The following is a 14006-nucleotide window of genomic DNA, read 5'->3' on the forward strand; positions in this document are numbered from 1 at the left end:
TCAACAATGACTGGTAGCTGGTTCTTGCAAATCCTATTTTGTTGATTTCTGATCACAGACATAACTGACTAAAGGGCTGTGCTGTCTCCATTCCATTCTCATGTGAATCAGTTTCAGGTACTTGAGAGATGTCATCTTAATTAAACCCTTAAGCTCCCTGTAAGTAAACCCAGAGGGGTTTACTGTGAGGTTTTAAAAAGCTCCTAAAGACCCAGGTCCCACCGAGATTTGAACTCGGATCGCTGGATTCAGAGTCCAGAATGTTCACCATTACACCATGGAACCGGTGGTGATCCTCCTGTTGCATCCCAGATCCAAATCCCAGTCCACTGGTGTTCTCTCCTGTTTACATCTATCAGATCGCATGATTTTAATGGGGGGAATTAAAACTCAAGCCCACTGCCACTGAGTGGATTCCGACTCACAATGCAGGATTTCTGAGGCTGTAAATCTTTTCGGGAGGCCGCCCAACGCCTGATCGCCAGCGCTACCAGGGCTTCCTTGCCTCCGTCCACCGAGCCCTGAGAGCACTCGTTCAGCGTTGCCGGCCCGGGGCTGACCGAGGCCCCTGCACAGACCGGACCGAGCGCCGCCGTGGATCCTGCTCTGCGCTCTCGGTGACTTCTGTCCTCCGCTCGCAGATCAGAAAACGAGGTAAAAAGCACTGAGCGTGAGCACTTCAAGCCTCAGTAAATCACACACTTGGCCAGTTTCCCGTTCAAAGGGGAGATGTCAGCTAACGACGGTGTTGCGCACCATGCACACCCTCAGACAAACCAGACTGAACGCAGCCACTGTCACTCAGAATCGCGCACAGCGGTTGCGGCTACAGGACAGGCTCTGACGCCTACGTGTCTGCCTGCTGAGCCAAGCCCACCGCATGCCAAATGCTCAACCCAGACTTCACAGTTTCGTTTCTTTTTCGCACTGAAAACCCTCCCAGTCCTTGCCCAATGTGCCCTTTTGCCTATTAAACTGTCGTCATAAGAACAGAATTTTGAGTTCTCTGAGTCATTCTTGAGAATGATGAGTGGGTTCCGCGTGCCTCCGGAAGGGCTTTCAGGGACCTCTGGATCTGGAGCCACCGGGCAGACGTGTATGAGGGTCTCACAAGTTGGGGGGCTGTCTTCTGAGGTCCTGGGCAGATTGGCGTCGAGGACTCTGTCCATGACTTGTGAGGGTCAAAGTGGCTCTAGGTGATTAGGGTCAGAGGAGGAAGTACTGTGTGTTCACTCGGTGTCAGAACAGAGGTGGGACACAATCCAGTTCTAGCAGGTGGCTCTCAATTGACTGATACACGTTTGGTGTCGTGGAGGGGGAATGGATTCGGACTTCTCCCTGTGCGACTCTATCAAGGCACCCAGGAGCACTCACTGGTGTTTCCCCAGGTATGCAGGTGTCGCTGTGTTTCGTGATTCCATTTGCATACCAGCACAAAACATCACCCCAGTAAATAGGTATCTGGTTAATAGAGGTAAACTTCACAATTAAATTATACCCATAATTTAAATATTGTACAAAGAGGATGTAAGAATGCTTTACTTTGGCTCTCAAAATCACCTTTCTCCTCAAACACACCTGTAACCTGAGGTCTGAAGAGAAACGCATGGTGATTGAAGAAGCAGAAGACAGCTATACCAAGAGAGTTGGACTGTGATTAGTAGGCAGACCAACATTGCCTTCCTACATCAATGCCCTACTTGCTGAGTTGGGGTATACATCAGCCCGGCAGACCTGGGGTTGACATTGTCAGTGAATATTATTATAAATTTTACATGACAACCAACCTCCGTTGTTTGTGTAAATCGCCTCCGTCACAGAGGGATTGATTCTGCCACAGCGATTAATTCAGGTTTTGTGACAGGTACTTAGCTTACCCTGGTCAAATATCCCTTTCTCAACGATGTTCTAAAAATTAGTATGAGTAGCTAATCAATGCCAATATTCTTTGTTTGTTTTAAACGTTTTATTAGGGGCTCATACAACTCTTATCACAGTCCATACATATACATACATCAGTTGTATAATGCACATTTGTACATTCTTTGCCCTAATCATTTTCTTTTCTTTCTTTTTCTTTTTTTTTACATTTTATTGGGGACTCATACAACTCTTATCACAATCCATACATATACATACATCAATTGTATAAAGCACATCCATACATTCCCCGCCCCAATCATTCTCAAAGCATTTGCCCTCCACTTAAGCCCTTTGCATCAGGTCCTCTTTTTTTTTCCCCTCCCTCCCCGCTACCACCTCCCTCATGTGCCCTTGGTAATTTATACATCGTTATTTTGTCATATCTTGCCCTATCCGGAGTCTCCCTTCCCCCCCTTCTCTGCTGTCCCTCTCCCAGGGAGGAGGTCACATGTGATCCTTGTAATCAGTTCCCCCTTTCCAACCCACTCACCCTCCACTCTCCCAGCATCGTCCCTCACACCCTTGGTCCTGAAGGTATCATCCACCCTGGATTCCCTGTGCCTCCAGCCCTCATATGTTCCAGTGTACAACCTCTGCCTTATCCAGGCCTGCAAGGTAGAATTCGGATCATGGTAGTTGGGGGGAGGAAGCATCCAGGATCTGGGGGAAAGCTGTGCTCTTCATCAGTACTACCTCGCACCCTGACTGACCCATCTCCTCTCCTAAACCCCTCTATGAGGGGATCTCCAGTGGCCGACACTTGGGCCTTGGGTCTCCACTCTGCACTTCCCCCTTCATTCAATATGGTATATATATACATATATATATATGTATACACACACACATATATATATACACACATACACATATTCTTTTTTTTTTTTTTTTGCATGATGCCTTATACCTGGTCCCTTGGGCACCTCGAGATCGCACTGGCTGGTGTGCTTCTTCCATGTGGGCTTTTTTGCTTCTGAGCTAGATGGCCGCTTGTTTATCTTCAAGCCTTTAAGACCCCAGACACTATCGCTTTTGATAGCCGGGCACCATCAGCTTTCTTCGCCACATTTGCTTATGCACCCATTTGTCTTCAGCGATCCTATCATGAAGGTGTGCAGCCAATGATATGATGATTTTTTGTTCTTTGATGCGTGATAACTGATCCCTTTGGGATCACTCGCTCACACAGGCTGGTGTGTTCTTCCATGTGGGCTTTGTTGCTCCTGAGCTAGAGGGCCGCTTGTTTATCTTCAAGTCTTTAAGACCCCAGTCACTATCTCTTTTGATAGCCAGGCACCATCAGTTTTCTTCACCACATTTACTTGTTCACCCACTTTGGCTTCAGCAGTTGTGTCGGGAGAGTAAGCATCATAGAGTACCAATTTAATAAACGAAAGTATTCATGCATTGAGGGAGTGATTGAGTAGAGGCCCAAGGTCCTTCCGCCACCTTGATATTAAACCTATAAATGTAGACACTTAGATCTATTTCCCCATCCTCATATATATGTTTGCATGTACATGTCTTTGTCTAGACCTTCATAAATGCCCCTTGACTCCCATCTCCTTCCTCCATCTCCCTTGACTTTCCTCCTGCCCCACCACCATGCTCCGTCCCCACCTGGGCTATAGCTATACCTCTTCTCTAAGCAACCTTACCCTTGATCGTTCCCCATCAGGCTTGCCACTCCCCCCTCACTACCATTTTGGGTCCCATGTTGTTCCCTTGTCCTTGTGTTTATTAACACCACTTCCTTACCCTCCTCCCCCTCCCCCACCCAATCTGTCTGTCCCCCCGGAACTGTCTGTCCTATTGTTTTTCCTCCAGATAGTTCATCCATCCTGTCCTATTCAGATAGACCTGTGGAGACACTAACATGCACGAAAACAAGACAGAGGAAAACAAAGCAACAGTATATAACCAGACAATAAAACAATAAAAACAAACCACTGACAAAGAACAAAACAAAACACTTCACAAAAGAAGGGCTTGTAGTTCGTTCAAGGATCGTTTGCTGGCCCTTAGGAGCGTTTTCCAGTCCAGTCTGTTTGGGCACCACGCCCTGGCCCCAAAGTCCACTTTCAGCATTCCCTGGGGACCTTGCCACTCCATTCCCTTGCTGTTCCGCTGCACTCCCCCCGTGCTTTGCCTCGGTGTGGTGGGATCAGGACAGATGCAATTCCCACACTGTGTCTCCGGTGCTGTCCCCTGTATCGCCCTTAGTCACTGAGGGGCATCATGTCCCATAGTAGGGCCAGCCATGTTGTTCTCTCTGTGGACTGGCTGCTCTACTCAGGAACATCATCATCACGGCCTGGTGGGCCAGGCTGTGTTCCACTGTCTCCTCCTGCCCCTTCATCTGCTCCCGTGTGCTCTGATCAGATATGTCCATCTCCCGGAGCTGCAGAATCCATGTCATCCTTTGAAACAAATTCTTTTCAGGGGAGGGGCAGGAATCCACTTAATGTTGTTGCTGGGGCCAGCCTCCCAGACCTCTCCACTGGTTCCCTACTCCATGCCGGGATATTGCATTCACATCTTGAGGCACTGGGTTGAAGTCTGGTCCCACTTTCCCTGTGGAGATATAAACAATACCCTCCCCTTGGGTGGATTAGTGCCCCATGCCCCCACTTCCCTTTTCTTCCTTGTATTCATCCTTTTATTTTCCTTTCCAACCTCCTCCACTGTTGTCTACCATGTGCATCCCTGGTTTTGGTCTGGTCTCTGCCATACTACACAGTCTTCACCCCAGGAATGTTTGTATACTGTAGCTTTTTCCCCTATGCCACTTTTGCAATGCCACTATTAACAGAAAATCATTATGCTCCGGGAGATGATCCATAAGACTCTCTACCATAACTTAACAATGAGGTCGCTAAGGGGAGCAGAGGCAGATAAAAAAAACATAGATCCAGGAATGGATTTAGGGCTGTCACTAAATCCCAGCTCCAATTTGAGAACAATTTGTTCCTACATCACAGCCCTGCTCAATCCTCATCCTCAGGAAGGGAACACAGAAGATTTGGGTGCTACAGCAAAGCATGGTAAAGAAATTATATGGTGTCTGGTTATCAGATAGAATATTGTCCTGGATCTTAAAGGCTTGTTTCCAACCAAGCAGCTATCTAAGTGAGATGTTAACTAAGTCCACATGGGAGACGCATACCAACATGTGAAACACTGACTATAAATTATATGATCCAAAGCCAAAGGAGGAAATCGTCTCAGAGCTTAAATTGTGAGATTCTGGTTGCAGAAGGCTATGGATGGCAGAGGGAGCACAAATACATCTGCAAGATCTACACCGGAAATCAGCCTCCCATCATTTACCACAATTGAGGGATAGGAATAAACTGGTTATCAAAGTATGGGAGAGAGATGATTATAGGAGATCAAAATGATAAAGCTGACTTGAACCATTAAAACCTTGTCACTTGATCATCCCTTTGATCCATTGGCCCTGATCTGGTTTTCCACATTGTGTGTGTGTGTGTGTGTGTGTGTGTGTTTCATATTGGGGTTTATCTCTGATGTATACTTCATTGTGAGTAGCCCTTATGAATTTTTGTTATATGTTGTTTGGTACATTAAACCCAACATTCATGACCCTCTAGAGACAACAAGTGGAGTAAGGGTTCCTGAGGAATACAGGGAGAGAGGTGGGGGGGTAAAGGGGAGCTGATATCCAGGAGTCCAAGAACGAAGGAAATGCTTTGAAACTGATTATGGAGTGGCAATTGTACAATACTGCATGATGTGCTTGGACTACAGAGTGATATGATATCTGTATGAGCTCCCAATAAAATGGCTTTTGGGGGAAATCACCTTTCTCCTTCCTAATGCTAGTTTAAAGGAGCCACGGTGACACGGGAGCGAAAGCAAGTTCATTCCTCTCCTGATAACATACCCATGATCACCACGCCTGCTCATCTTCTTTTCTAAGGCGCAGTCTGGCTATACTTCTTCGGACACAGATGTGTCGGTTCTTTTGTCAGCCCACTGTATTTTCAATACTCTTCACCAGCATCATATTTCAAACGCACTAATTATTCGATGTTTGGGCATTCGCATGCAGATGAGAAGATTGAAGACAGGAGACTGGGGTCAGGCCACCCTAGTGTTCACAGTGGCAGACCTGCTGCCCAACACTTTCAAGAATGTTGTGCAGACCATGCACCCAAAGAAGTGCTAGTTCTCTTCCATAAGGACTGATTTTTGCCCCTAATGCCCTTGCACAATCAATACAACACAAGTAAATGTTTTCTAGTATTCCCTGAATGCCCTGAAACTTGCTCCTAATTATAGAGCAGCTAAAGCAAATGGAAGAAACGATGAAGCCAAGGAGCTAAACAGACCATTTCAAAGGGTAGCTCTATAAGACGGAGCAAAATATATAATCAAACGCCAAAGACCTAGAATTAGAAAAACAAAAAGGAAGAACATGTTCAGCATATCTGAAACAGAAAGAACTCGAGAAAAAATTCAAGCCTAGAGTTGCATATTGAAAGAATCCGTAGGTAAAATATTGAGCGGTGGAAAAAGGAGATGGAAAGAATGCACAGTAACAATGAGTTGCTATTTCAAAGGCAGTCTATGAGCAACAGCAGGGTGATGAAGTTGTAGCTCCACTGCAAGCCTTAGGCTTCAGGAATCGGCAGCATCCCAACGGAAAGGCTTCAACAAACGGAGGAAGCACTGGGAGCGCTTCCTCTTCTATGCCAGGAAGTGCGGAAGACCTCTGCTTGTACAGCTCACTGGAAGATATCCATCTCAAATGATAAAGCAATATCTATAATATCACATGCAGGAAAACTTGCTGAAGATCAACAACGGTCGCAGCACTGCTTGGACAGGGAGGTGTCGAGAGCACAGGGCAGATGCAGAAGAGGACATGGAACAAGGGATACCACTGCTGATGCCAGATGGATACTGGCTCAAAGCAGACAACACCAGAAAGTTGTTAGCTTGTATTTTATCGGCGATGCCAATGCATTCAACTTTGTGGACAATAACAGACTGGATGGCCTCGAGAGGAATGGGAATCTCAGAACAGTGCACTGTACTCATGAAGACCCTGATCACGGATCAAGAGACAGAGTGCAGCCAGAACAAAGGCACACTGCACAGTTTAAAATAAGTGAAGGTGTGAATCAGGGCGGTGTGCTCTCACTTATGCAATCTGTATGCTGTGCAAGTGATCAGAAGCTGGCTTATATAAAGAGCGACATCAGGATTGAGGGAAAGTTTATTACATGCAGATGGCAAGAGGAAAGTAAAAGGAAATAGAGGAAAGAACCAGGAGGCAAAGGACATTTACAAAGGCCAAAATTCAAACATATATATATTAATGTGACCAGATTTTAACATTGGTAAAATGGAACACCATTGACCAGGGGTGGGGGGAGAAGATTCTTGATTAAAAATTTGGTCTATATGGAGCAACAAATATTTTCATAGAACGAAAAAATAGTATTGTAATATTTTTAAAATTTCAATATAGGTACAATTTACAAATATAAGACATTAAAATTATGTACAGTATTACTTTATTCTTTGGCATATTTATCATTTGAGTGAATTTTTTTTAGTAGATTGCTGTCTTTTAAAAGGTCATGAAATTTTTCACAAGAATTTGTTAAATTATATTTCACACATAAATGGCTTTCAAAGTCTCAACACTTAATTGTGATTTTTCTGATGTCCAAAGTTTATTTACCGTAGAAAAAACGCGTTCAGTCTCAGCATTAGTTCCTGGTAAGGACAGCGCGTATTCCACAATTTTTAGTGTTATTGTATGGAAATGGTTTGTTTCAAAATGCTGAAATATTTCTAACCATTTGTTCTCTATTGTGATTTTTGCTGATTCCCAGGATTTAACCTTTTCCTTATCATTATATGTTTTTTAATAATGATACCTCATTTAAAAGATCATATTTTGAAATATTACTACATGGGAAATTTTGAGTAATATTATCGAATGATTTTTGTACATCATTCCAATTAAGTTCTTGTTTTAATGTAGCCCAATGAAAATGTTCAATATCACTGTCATTTACCATCCACTCTTCTAAATAATCTATGCAGTTACTATAGAACTTTTTAACGTGATTCGTGATATCTGCACGATTTATTGCACCTTGTTCTTCTACCCGGCTTATACTATTATGGATAGTTAATGGAAGAAAATGATTTTCTAACCACTTCTTGACGCTGAAATTTTATATTATTAACTTCATTTGCTACTTTGATTACCAAAATTTTGTCACCTTCAATAAGTTTTATAGCATTTTGAAAAAGAGCTGCTTGATTGTGTACAAACTCGAGCCAAATTTTTAAAGATTCTTTTTCAGAAATATCTTCTAAAATTCCAGGACATTTATCCTGTGATAGAAAGTAGGATTTCAAATGATCGTATATTTTCAAATTCTTTCGACAGCTGGCAAAAGAGCTAACCGGCATGTTTTACTGTATCCAAGTATTTTCTGATATTCGACTTCCGAGTTTCACAAAATTCTTTAAGCATTTCAATGCGCACAGGGTATATATAGAAATATGACTATATTTTAATAACAATATCTGCCACATCTACAGGCAACAAATCAGCAGCTGTTTGAATGGCGTTATGTATTATGTGCGCTGCACAACCAACACCAATAATGTTTTGATTAAGGTTTTTGTTTAATTTATAAAAAAGTATTTTTGTACCTCTTCTCACTTTTCCTCCAAAAGTTGCGTTCGTGTTGTCTGCACAATATGCAATCATTTTATGTTTAAAATTTTCCCCCCAAAATATTAATAATGGAACTGAAAACTATTTCAGAAGTTTTGCCAGGCACAGAAATGAAATCTAAAATTCTAATTTTTATTCGAGTTTCCAAATCAAAAAATCTAATAATGTTTGGAAATAACTTTACATCCTTATGATTAGATATGTCAGAATATATGGATATAAAATGAATTTTTTCTAGATTTTTGTTTAATTCTGAAAATGCATATGGGGAAAGCTCATTACCCACAATTGCCTCGGATTTTGTTCTAGCACAGGCAATTTTTTTGTTGATTAACTTTTTGACAACTTGTGATGTACAGTCCATAGATCTGAAGGAATAATTGTGATTAATAGCATGAAAAGACATAAGTCCTTCTGCTACTGCTATTTCTTTTCTTCGTCTCCATAAGTTGTTTTCTGAAAAAAATTCCTGTATTTTGGAGGAAGATGCAGCAGTATTTAAATATCTTTTATGTTTCTGTGTCTCCAAGTGCTTTGAAACGTCATTTTTTTCTGCCATGCGAAATAGAAAATTCACCATTACATTTCTCCCATTTACTATGTAATGGCTTTTGGTATTTTTAATAAAAGGAAATTCACTTCTTAGATCATCATTGAATTTGCATCCTCTTTTCTTACTCATTATGTTACAAATCTAAAAAAATAATTTAAAATTATATTATAAATTATTATATACATATTGCTTAAAAACATAGCAAGTAGATACACGATTACATGAACATATTTTATTGTTAGTTTATAAATTAAATTAATTTGATTGTATAAAGTAACTATATGCTTTTAATTATTTTAATTTTAATCCTAAATTTCTTTCTAAATAATAACAATACTAACTTGTATTAGTTTTTTCTCTGAATTTGCCGTAATGTAAGTCGTGTCACTTTCAAGGCCGGCGTTAAACTTTTTGCTGCCACTATAAAATATAAATAATATGAGTACTGTCTGCTAAATTCCAGAAAATTTATGTACTTATAAAATAAATAAATTACTTACATAAATGATCTGAATAGCTGATTTGTTGACATCACTTGTTTAACTAGCACTAGCACACAGTACAATGTATCATCTGAGAGACAGTTACAAAATGCTTTCATCCTTGCCAATGCCCCAAAATGCCATTGTTCATTAAGTCCAAACAATGTTGGTTGAATTCTAACAACTGATCAACAATGCAAACTTTGATAATCAGTTCTCGATAATCATTTCTCTACAATTATTGTTATTATTGAAATTTAACATTATAAAATTAACAAAAATAATATAAAATTAATATCCCCCCTTTGGTTAGGTTCATTCTTGAATATTTCATCTTTGGGGTTGCTATTGTAAGTGATATTGTTTTCTGGATATCCTTTTCAGAGTTCTCTTCATTTGTACACAGGAAGCTGATTTATTTTTGCATGTTAATCTTGTAAACACATTGCTGAATCTTCCAAATAGTCTTTGAGTTTCTACATAGAGAGTCATATCATCTGAAAATAGAATGTTACTTTTTTCCAATTTGGATGCCTTCATTTTCTTTTTGTTATCTTATCATTCTGGCTAAGATTTACAGGACAATACTGAATTGAGTAGTGATAAAGGGCATACTTGTCTGGCTCCTGTTCACAGGTACAATGAGCTTTCATGTGAGGAACTCAGTATTTATACCTGGCTAATCCATGTGGTTCCTGTTCTGTCCTCTATGGTTAATTTACTGCATCTGGGAGCACGTGCACATAAAAGTAGCCCAATTTATACATGGAAGGCTCTAAGACTATCAGTAACAGTGATCAGTCCAAGCTCCCTGGCCACACAACACAGACCACGTACCACACCGTGACTACAACGCAGACCAGCCCCTTGCAAGGGGGAATTAACCTACAAAGAAGCTGCCACACCAGCCACAACATTGGTTGGCTCAGAAATTGTCTCAAAAGCAAACACAGAAAAAGCAGTGATGGAAATTGCCTCTCAGAGAAATGATGAATTTAAATGGTTAAAAAAAAAGATATCTGTTTCCCTCAGGGGAGAGAGCAGCAGGGTGGGTGGGGGTGGGGGAGTGTTTTCTAAGAGTAGTACTCCAGAGGTTACAGCTCATTGTAAATAGCTGCAAGAATGGCAGGTGCGGGAACGTTGTGCTTGCCAGTTCCTGTCATCTCTCCGGGCAGCACTGGACTTGAAATGAGTGATTTCTGGTACCTAAGTCCAAGCATGCACGTGAACCCTGCACTGGCCACATGGAAGTGTATTCTTAGAGGGAAATGCAGCATGCATAGCACCTTGTCTCCTTTGCAGAAGTTAGACCTTTGAATTGAGCACAAAAGCAGGGACAATGAAATACATAGGACCCTGGCTCCAGACGTCTAGCAAACATGATCTGCGCAGGGAAGAGCACTCTTTCTGCCTGGTCCCTGACTGCGCAGACTGCAGAGGCAGTGGCCAGACTGAGCTGTGAAGCCAAGCACACTTGGAGTCACTGGACCGTTAGCTGGAGCTGGCTTGTCCTCATTAATTCCTTGTAAAATTGGGACACCAGCACTTCCTCGAAAGGATCAATATGTACAGTGATTGTTATGTGGATGTCCCACCTTCCCTTGGCTGCTACAAACCTGGAGAAACAGTTTTCTACTTTACTCCTTGGTGTGAAATGAAAAATAGGAATAGTACAAGGTCGAAACTCATTTTTGCTCATTCATTCCCTATGGTTCTTGGCGTTGTTCACACAAAGATGGGACTCATAGTTGCCTAGAAATCCAAAAGCTTTTCTTTTTAGGGAAACCAGAGGGAACCCTGAGCAGGAAGAAACGAAGGTCTAAAACGTACTCTCCTTCTCCTACAGTCATAAGCCTGCAAGCCCAAGGCCCTCTTCGAGTAACTCTGGGAAAGGCATGCGGCTGGCCCTGGAGATGGCTTCCGCGTGAACTCCAAGGCATGTCCTAACTACTGACGGTGGAAGAGACCACAGCAGAACTGTCAGAGTAAGCCAGCCTCTAACAAGCTAGGGCCTGTAGGCGGAATTGTACGGTTATAATCTACAAGGATCATAGTAAAGTCATAGAGAGGAGGAGAGCTAGGAGAGAGCGTAAAATAAAGGAGTCAGACACAGTTCAGGATAGCATGCTCCCCTCAGGCCGGCCAGGATCTCACCAGTGAGGTCTGCACAGGAGAGTCTTTTCTATCGTGGGATATTCAGAGGTAGCCATGAGACATGCATATTCAGTAGTTACATTCGTCACAAGGTGGGTGGTAACCACAGTACAGTCTGTGAGCTCACAGGTGGGGAAACCCCATACCTGCATTGGGGAAGGCATGAGGGGGGATGGGTGCCGCGCTGGGAGGAGATGACCAAATAATGTCTGCTTCTACAGCGAGACAGAATCACCCCCGTGCACAGCATAGTGCACCTGGGCTTTACCTCTGACTGAACCCCAGTGGTGGCTTTCCTGCCGTGGAATAATATTAGCTTTCCAGATTCCCTCTGCTATCCCTTAGGGAATATAGTCCCATCATATTTCCTTCAGCATCAGTCTCCCACACAGGATTAGTAGACTGGTGGTGTAACCTGTAAGCTCATAGAGCAGCGTGCTCAACCCGTGGGTCACGACCCCTTTGCGGGTCGAATGACCCCTTCTCAGGGTCGCCCAATTCATAACAGCAGAAAATTACAGTTATGAAGTAGCCATGAAAATCATGTTATGCTTGGGGACTCACTGCACCATGAGGAACTGTACTAAAGGGTCGAAGCATTAGGAAGGTTAAGAACCACTGTCCTAAAGGATAAAGTATACGTATAATATGTATTGATCAAACATATTATATTTATTCTTTACTTAATGATGAAAGAGTAGGAACCATTTCTGTTTAATGACAAGAATTCCAGGGCCACAAGCACAATGCTAGCTGAGTTCCCAGCTCTGATGTAAAAGATGACACGATTATTCTGCGGTGAGAGGGAGCGGGCTCTCTCCTCTATCCCCATGTCGGACCCCCGTATAAGGTTGGGGAGTTGATGACACATCGGGTGAGAGATGGAGAATAGCCGCCTAAGAGCCCTGGGGCCTCTTTTTGGCACCCAGTTCCCAGATATGTCCAACCAGGTACAGCCTGGTGGATCTGCAGATCCTGGCTGTAGAGGCTTCTTCTCTGGGCCTAAAGAAAGGTGTCACCTATGTGGATACTGCAACTTGGTGGGGGGTGAGAGATTGGGACTCCATTGTCTTTGCTGTGTTGGGGTGAACATTCTGAAATCCTGAGATGGAGGGAGCTGGAGGCTGTTCCCAGTATTCCATAGGCAGGACGCAGCTCTTGGGGGGACCTAGACACTCTGTGTTCATGAGCATTCACCTTTCCAAAGGACAACAGAGAACCAGGTTCCCCAGGATTGAGTGGGTGAAATTAAAAGGACTTCCCTGACCGGGAATCGAACCCGGGCCGCGGCGGTGAAAGCGCCGAATCCTAGCCACTAGACCACCAGGGAACGTTGACAAGCTCTCTGACTTGGCTCCACCTGACACTTTGTCGCTTAGTACAGTCTTGGACGCCAGACCTCTACCCTCCTGGGCGCCTCCCTCTCCTCCGGAGAACACCCCGAAGTTCACGGCCGGCTGGCCTTCTCCAAAAAGGTGACTCGTCGGCCTCAACCCGGCACCATGAGCCCAGTGGGCGCTCACAGGCCCTCCAGGCTGCGTCCTCCCGGCACCTTGGACCCCACTCAGAGGCGCGCCGGTGCGCGCAGACCGCGTGGGGACGCACAGGACCGGGACCCGGGCAGGGGGCGACGTTCTAACAAGGTGGCGCCCTGGGTGACGATGGAGCACGGCCCTCTGGGATCTCCAGCCTCGGACAGGCAGGCGCCCAAGGGAGGGCCGTGCAGCTAGAAGACACTTGCAAACAGGGCCCTGGCACCCGACTCCTGACCTGCAGGCCTGCGCTGGAAAACCCGCTGCCCCTACGCTGCCCGAGTCTTGGCTGGTGGCAGCGCCCTCCTTCCACGGGCTCAGCCCCTTCTCCTGGGGACCAGGCTTTCCCGCAGACACCACGTCGGATTCCTTAGACGGTCCTGTCTTGTTGTCCTTCAAATGTGGACGTGGGTCTACACAGTCCCTGCCTTTCCAGAGATTCTGAATCCCAACAAAACCTGATGTTTTTAAGGGAGAAACAGACGTGGGGTAAAGAAAGCTCTGAGGTTACTTGGAACGAAGGATGTCAATGCGTTTGTCTACACCAGCGGTTCCTATCCTTGGGCTCGCGACCCCTTGCGGGGTCAAACGACCCTTTCACAGGGATCGACTAAGACCATCAGGAAACACATGCT

At 44.0% G+C, this 14006-nt stretch overlaps 2 non-coding genes across 2 annotated transcripts; both read right to left on the reverse strand.

The window, feature by feature from the left end:
- Positions 1–213: 213 nt before the first annotated feature.
- On the reverse strand, positions 214–285 carry TRNAQ-CUG (transfer RNA glutamine (anticodon CUG)). The gene has a single exon. It is a non-coding gene; the product is annotated as a tRNA-Gln (tRNA).
- A 12812-nt stretch (positions 286–13097) lies between these two features.
- On the reverse strand, positions 13098–13169 carry TRNAE-UUC (transfer RNA glutamic acid (anticodon UUC)). Its single transcript has one exon. It is a non-coding gene; the product is annotated as a tRNA-Glu (tRNA).
- Positions 13170–14006: the final 837 nt, after the last annotated feature.

Source organism: Tenrec ecaudatus, chromosome 1, assembly GCF_050624435.1.
Source record: "Tenrec ecaudatus isolate mTenEca1 chromosome 1, mTenEca1.hap1, whole genome shotgun sequence".
Classification (NCBI taxonomy): Eukaryota; Metazoa; Chordata; class Mammalia; order Afrosoricida; family Tenrecidae; genus Tenrec; species Tenrec ecaudatus.